Source organism: Cebus imitator, unplaced genomic scaffold, assembly GCF_001604975.1.
Source record: "Cebus imitator isolate Cc_AM_T3 unplaced genomic scaffold, Cebus_imitator-1.0 Scaffold701, whole genome shotgun sequence".
Taxonomy (NCBI): domain Eukaryota; kingdom Metazoa; phylum Chordata; class Mammalia; order Primates; family Cebidae; genus Cebus; species Cebus imitator.
Genome location: NW_016108016.1, coordinates 569167 through 576545, shown reverse-complemented (window position 1 = coordinate 576545; position 7379 = coordinate 569167). Strand labels below are relative to the sequence as shown.

Genomic DNA, 7379 nt, shown 5'->3' with positions numbered 1-7379 from the left:
AAAAAAAAAAAAAAAGAAAAAAGAAAAGCTTGTCAACCTAAAATTCTGCATCAAGTAAAAATACCTTGCAAAAATGAAGATAAAATAGGTATTTGCAAATAAATGAAAGACAAAATAATATGTTATCAGGTGACACAATTACAAGAAGTGCTAGTGCTTACTTTGGCATCACATAATATTAAAATTAAAAGGATAAAGAGAAGAGAAGCATGGTCCTTGCACAAGAATGACATGCAAATTTCTGAAGTATTTTATATTTTAGTCCAGAAGAGAATGAGATGATATATTCAAAGTACAGAAAAAAAAAAAATAACCTGGTAACCAAGAATACTGAACCTGGCAAAGCTGTCTCTCAGAAATGAAGGAGAGTTAAGGACTTTCCTGGACAAACAAAAGCTGAAGGATTTTATTACCACTAGATCTACTTTATAATAAATGCTAAAGGGGGTTCTTCAAGCTGAAAACAGCAACATGAAAACATTTGAAAGCATAAAACTAACAGATAAAAGTAAATACATAGTCAAATTCAGGATAGCCTAATACTGTAATGGTGATGTATAAATCACACATATCCATAGTACAAAGGTTAAAAGACAAAATAATTAAAAATAATAATAGCATAACTTGTTAAGGGATACACAATATAAAATGGTATAAGTTGTGACTGAAATACAATGTGAGTGGGAAGAAGCAAGTATAGAGTTTTTTAAATGCAGTCTAAGTTAGTTATCAGCTTCAAATAGCCTGTCATAACTATAAGTGGTTTTATGTAAGCCTCAATGGTAGCCACAAAGCAAAAACCTACAATAAGCATAACAGTACAGAAAATCATGTAATCCCAAAGAAAGATAGCAAGACAGGAAGAAGAACCAAAGGCTCTACCAAACAACCAGAAAGCAATTAATGGCAATAGCTAAGTCCTTGCCTATCAATAATTACATTGAATATAACTGTATTAAATTCTCCAATCAAAAGATGTGTTATTGAATGATTAAAAGAAACCCCATGACTCAACTATAGGCTGCCTACAAGAGACTTTACTCACCTGTATGGACTTAATTCACCTTTATAGATTAAAAGTGAAGGGATGAAATAAGATATTCCATGAAAATGAAAACCAAAATAGGACAGAAGTAGCTACATATATATCAGATAAAATATCAGGTAAAATAGACTTAAAGTCATAAACTTTAAAAAGAGACAAAGATATAATGATAAAAGGGGTAATTTATCAAGAGGTTATAACAATTACTAATATATATGCACCCAATCAGAGCACCCAAATATATAAAGCAAATATTTATATATCTGAAGAGAGAGAAAAAATGCAATACGATATTAGCAGAGGACTTCAATACCCCATTTTCAACAGTGAATGATCATCCAGATAGAAAATTAATAAGGAAACACTGGACTTGAACTATATTTTAGATCAAATGGACCTCATGGACATGTATAGGACATTCCATTTAACAGCAGCAGAATATACATACTTCTCAAATACACATTGAATACTCCTCTAGGATAGATCATATGTTAGGCCACCAAACAAGTCGTAACGAACGTAAGAATATTGAAATTATATCAAGTAACTTTTTTGAACACAGTAGTATAAAACTAGAAATTAATAATGGGAAGAATTTCAGTAAATTGACAAATATATAAAAATTGAGCAACATATTTCTGAACAACCAATGGGTGAATGAAGAAGCTAAAGGAAAAATTTGGAATCTTGAAACAAATGAAAATGGAAATACAATATACCAAAACTTCTGGGATGAAGGAAAAGCAGCTCTAAGAGGGAAATTTATAGCAATAAGCACCTACATCAAAAAGGAAGAAAGATCTCAAATAAACAACCTAACATTACATGTCAGGGAACCAGAAAAAGAAGAACAAACTAAGCCTAAAATAAGAACAAACTAGGCTGGGCACAGTGGCTCACGACTTTAATCCCAGCACTTTGGGATGCAGAGATGGGCAGATCACCTGAGATCAGGAGTTCAAGACCAGCCTGGCTAACATGGCAAAACCCCATCTCTACTAAAAATACAAAAATTAGCTGGATGTGATGGCACATGCTTATAATCCAGCTACCTAGGAGGCTGAGGCATGAGAATCCCCTGAATCTGTGATGTGGAGGTTGCAATGAGCTGAGATCTTGCCACTGCACTCCAGCCTGGGTGACATTCTTGTCTAAAAAAAAAAAAAAAGGCATACAAATGACAACAGGTATATAAGAAAAATGCTGAACATCACTAATTATCAAGGAAATGCAAATTAAAACCACAATGAGCTATCACCTCACACCTGTTACAATGGCTATTATCAAAAAGATGAAAGATAGCAAATGTTGGAAAAGATGTTGAGAAAAGGAAACCCTTGTATACTATTGGTAGAAATGTAAGTCAGTACAGCCATTATGGAAAACAGTATGGAAATTCCTCAAAAAGTTAAAAATAGAGCTACTATATCATCCAGCAATCCTGCTATTGGGTATATAGCCAAAGCATATGAAATCAGTATGTCAAAAAAATATCTGCATTTCCATGTTTGTTGCGGCAGTATTTACCATAGCCAAGGCATGGAAAGACCAAAGTGCCCATCAATGATGAAATGATTTTTAAAATGTGGTATATATACATAATGGAATATTCTTAAATTTTAAAAGACTTCTTAAAAAGAAGAAAATCTTGTTATTTATGACAACATGGATGAGCCTAGAGGATATTATGTTAAGTGAAATAATTCTACTTCAACTTGGCAGCTTAACAAAAAAATAAAAATTTAAAAAAGTGAAATAAGCCATGCACAGAAAGACAAATACCACATAATCTCACTTATATGTGGAATCTAAAAAAGACAAACTCATCAAAGCAGAGATGAGAATGGTGGTTACCAGGGCTTGGGCAGAAGAGGAGGGAGGAAGTGGGGAAATGTTGGTCAGAGGATACAAAATTTCAGGCAGGAGAAATAAGTTCAAAAGATCTATTGTACATCATGGTGACTACATTTAATGGCAATTATTGTATAGCTAAAAATTGCTAAGGCAGTAGATTTTAAGTGTTCTCACCACAAAAAATTGGTTAAGTCTGAAAGTAAGACATGTTAATTAGCTTGGTTTAACCATTCAAGATTGTATATGTATTTCAAAACATCATGTTATACACCACAAATATTTATAATTTTAATTTGTCAATTAAAAAAATAAATAGTTCTAAAAGAAGAAATGCTAAAGGAAATTCTCCATGCTGAAGAGAAATGAGACCATATGGAAATTCAGTGCTACAGAAAGGAATAAAGGGCACTAGAAATGATAACTTTGTAGGAAAATACAAAAGAAATTTTTCTTTCTTTTCTTAATTATTTAAACATGAATTGATGGGACTTCTAGCCAGTATGGAGTAGCAGGGGCTGATTTTAATCTCTCATCTGAAACAATTTCTTTTTAAACTGAACGAAATATATGAAACAATGGCCGTGAAAATATTAGGCACTAGGCAATGAAGGACAGTAATCCCTAAATGATAGGAAACAAATATAGCCCTATTATTGACCTGGTTTACCTCCTGAAGGAAGTTTGCAGACCATAACAAGGAAGGCAGAACCGTGGCAGAGCCTGGCAATATCCTTGAGTTGAGGCAGCAGAATTGGAGGTCGAGAAAAACAAAGAATCTAGAATTCCCAACGTAGTGTATTTAAAAGAAGAGCTGCACACAGCAGAAATCTACAGAAACTTCCTTTGAGTATTCAATAGAATAACCATCAGCACATGCATATGAACAACTGGACTAAAAAAATCACTCAAAAGATTAGAGGAAACAGTGCTACAACTCACAAGAATAGGAATAGAGTCTATTCCCAATACCCAGAGTAGAATACTTCTTAAGTGATAGGACATCAGTTAGAGTACTGAGTAGGGTCTTGTCTCAGTAATGGGAAAAATTAACCCTAGACTAAATGCTGCTGGTCCCTGACAATTGAGCTTAAAGCAAGAACCAAAAGTATAAGCTGTTTCAAAGTAATTTGTATCTCCAAATAAAACTCAAGAATGCTTTTAGGAATAAAAAAATAATCAGCACCCAACAAGGTAAAATTCACAATATATGGCATCCAGTAAAAAAATTATCAGGCACTCAAAGAACTAGAAAAATAAAACCCATAATGAGGAGAAAAATCAATCAAAACTGACTTAGAAATGACACAAATGATAGAATTAATAGACAAGCATATTAAAACAGTCATTATAATTGTATTCTATATGTTCACCAAGCTAGAGAAAAGATTGAACATTAAGTAGAGACATGGAAGATATTAGAAAAACTAAAACTGAACTTCTGGAGAAGAAAACAACTGTGTCTGAGATTAAAAAAATATATAATGAATGGGAAATAGCAGATTAGACATTTCAGAGGAAAGGAGTAGTAAATTTGAAGACATAGCAATGGGAACTACCCAAAATAAAGTACACAGAGGAAAAGACTTAACTCACAGAGCAACAATGACAACTTCACGTGGCCAAATAAATGTGTGAGTGGGTTTCCCAAAATACAGAGAGGACAGAAAAGTAAAGAAATAGTGACCAAATGTTTCAAATTTGATAAAAATGATAAGTTCACAGATTCAAGAAGGTCAGTGAACACCAAAACTAGGAAATTAAAAAAAAATACAAACACATATCAGAATCAAATAGCTTTAAATCAGTGACAAAGATAAAATTTGAAAAGCAGAGAAGATACTCTACATATGGGACAATGAAGGAAAGCAGATTTTTTTGCCGGAAACAATGCAAACTAGAAGACAGTGGCTCAAAATCTTTAAAATTCTGCAAGAAAAAAACTGTCAACCTGGCACTCTTTACTAAGCAAAAATTCTTTTAAGGCAAAATAAATACTTCTTTAGACATACAGAAGCTGAAAGAGTTAATCACAAGCAGACTGGTGGAATAGAAAATGGAAAGGGAAGTCCTTCAAGTAGCTAGAAAAAAATATAATACCAGATGGAAACCTGGATATATCAGGGGTCAGCAAATTATGGCCCATGAGCCAAATCTGATCTGCTGCCTTTTTTTGTGAATAAATTTCTATTGGAAAACAGTCATACCTATTCATTTATTCATTGCCATGGCTGCTTTCATCCTACAATGACAAAATTAAGTAATTGTAACAGAAACCACATGGTCTAGAGTATTTATTACCTGGCCCCTTACAGAAAATGTTTTCTGACCCTTGATCTACCCAAAGTATTGAGCAGAACAGGACATGGTATTACATAAGTAGATTTGTAATAATAATAATGATAATAATAATAATTTCATTTATTATTTATCTTTAAAAATAATCATCTGTTTAAGACATAATAGCAACATCTTATGAGATACATAAAATATGTAGAAGTAAAATATATGATAACAATGCCCAAAGACCAATAAGGAAGAAACTAAAGTATACATGTACGGTGCTTATACTATATATGAAGTAGTAAAATATCACTGAAAGTTAGACTGTGGTAAGTAAATGTTGTTTATATACCATAAGCCCAAAAGCAACCACTAAAATAAGACAACAAAGATTGTGGCTAGTAATCCAACAAAGGAGATGAAATGAGACCAATAGAAAACAGTCAAAGCAAAAGAAGACAGAGAAGGAAGAAAAGAGGAGCAAAGAACAGCAAGGACAAATATAAAACAAATAGGAAGGTTGTAAATTTAAACACAACCATACCAATAATTACATTAAATATAAATGGCCTAAATATTCTAATTAAAAGGCAGGCTGTCAGATTAGATTTTAAAAGCAATATTCAAATATATGCTACCTTCAAAATCCCACGTGTCTGTTTTTAAAAACACATAAATAGGTTAAAAATAAAAGGAAACTATGCTAGCACTAATCAAAAGAAAACAAAAGTGGCTACATTAATATTCAAGTAAAAATTTCAGCACATGATACACAAAAAAATTATCAGGGATAAAGAGAATCATTTCATAATGATAAAGGAGTCAATTTATCAAGGGGACATAATGATCTGAAATGTTCATGTGCCTTAAAACAGATCTTCAAAACACAGGAAATAAAAGCTAATAGAACCACAGGAGAAATAAATAAATTCACAATTATAGCTGGTGCTTTCAATTATTCTCTTTCAATAATTCATAGAACAGATCATGAACTTTTGTTCCAAGAACTATTGCAGGAACATACCAGGAAACCCGAGAGAATCCACCGACCCTTTGAAGGAAGCAGGTTCCTGCTGCAGGTTTCTGGAGACAGTGGAAAAACTGTGAGTGCCCAAAGTGTGAAAGTGTGAAAGGAGGATCATTTGCCTCTAAACATACATTCTCACTTGGGAACCTGAAGATCCAGATTATGAGAGAAAGAGATGAACTTACCTGGAGCTGAGACAAAACTAAAGTGAAATACTTTCATTTTGGCATCCTCAGTCCCTGGGGAAGCCACTTCTGACTTTGTTTCACCGGGGTCCTTGGGGAGGGCTGCCAGTTGAATGGGGGAAGGATGACAGGGAGAAGGAAACTTCCAGTTGAACTTTGTAACAATTTCAGCCTAACATGAAGTTTTCTGCACAGAATTTGGAGAAGAGGGTGAACCTGGAATGCAGACACAGCACAGAAGTTGCAGCAGGTGGAGAGGTGCAAAATCTGAAAGCCCTGTTTGCTTTCCCAGTGGGGAGGCCTGGAGGCTGGGGCAAGTCCTCAGTCTTGCTCATGGACTGCCTGGAAATAAACTCAGTGCTGTTGGGGTGGGGGAGATCAGTGGGAGTGAGACTGGCCTTTTGGGCTGCATGGGAGCTGGGTGAAGCCTGTAACTGCCAGCTTTCCCCCACTTTGCTGGCGACCTGCATGATGCAGCAGGGGCAGTCATAATCCTCCTGGCAACATAACCCCATTGGGCTGAGTATCACACCCCCATGCCCTACAGCAGCTGCAGCAAGCCTCACCCAAGGAAAGTCTGATTTTAACCCTGCCCCCACCTGATGGTCTTTCTCTACTAACCCTGGTAGCTGAAGTCAAAGGACATAATCTCTTCGGAGCTCTTTGGCCCTGCCCACCACCTGAGAAACATCCAGGTGTCGCTAGGGCAAGCTTGTATCCTCCATATACTACCACAGCTGATGCGCTCTTAAAAGCGCCACCTCCTGGCTGGAGGCCAACCAACACAAAACTAGCACAATAAACAAAACTACAACCAAAGACCCTCACAGAGTCCACTTCACTCCCCTGCTACCTCCACAAAAGCAGATTCTTATATCTAGGGCTGAGATATTTAAAGACAAATCACATCACAGGACTCTGTAGACACTCCCCAGTACCAGCCTGGAGCCCGGTAGCTCTGCTGGGCAGCTAGATCCAGAAGAAAAAT

The 7379-nt window shown here is 35.3% G+C and overlaps 1 non-coding gene across 1 annotated transcript; it reads left to right on the top strand.

The window, feature by feature from the left end:
* Window positions 1–153: 153 nt before the first annotated feature.
* Window positions 154–261, top strand: LOC119469544. The gene has a single exon (XR_005198368.1). It is a non-coding gene; the product is annotated as a U6 spliceosomal RNA (small nuclear RNA).
* The last annotated feature ends 7118 nt before the right edge of the window (window positions 262–7379 follow it).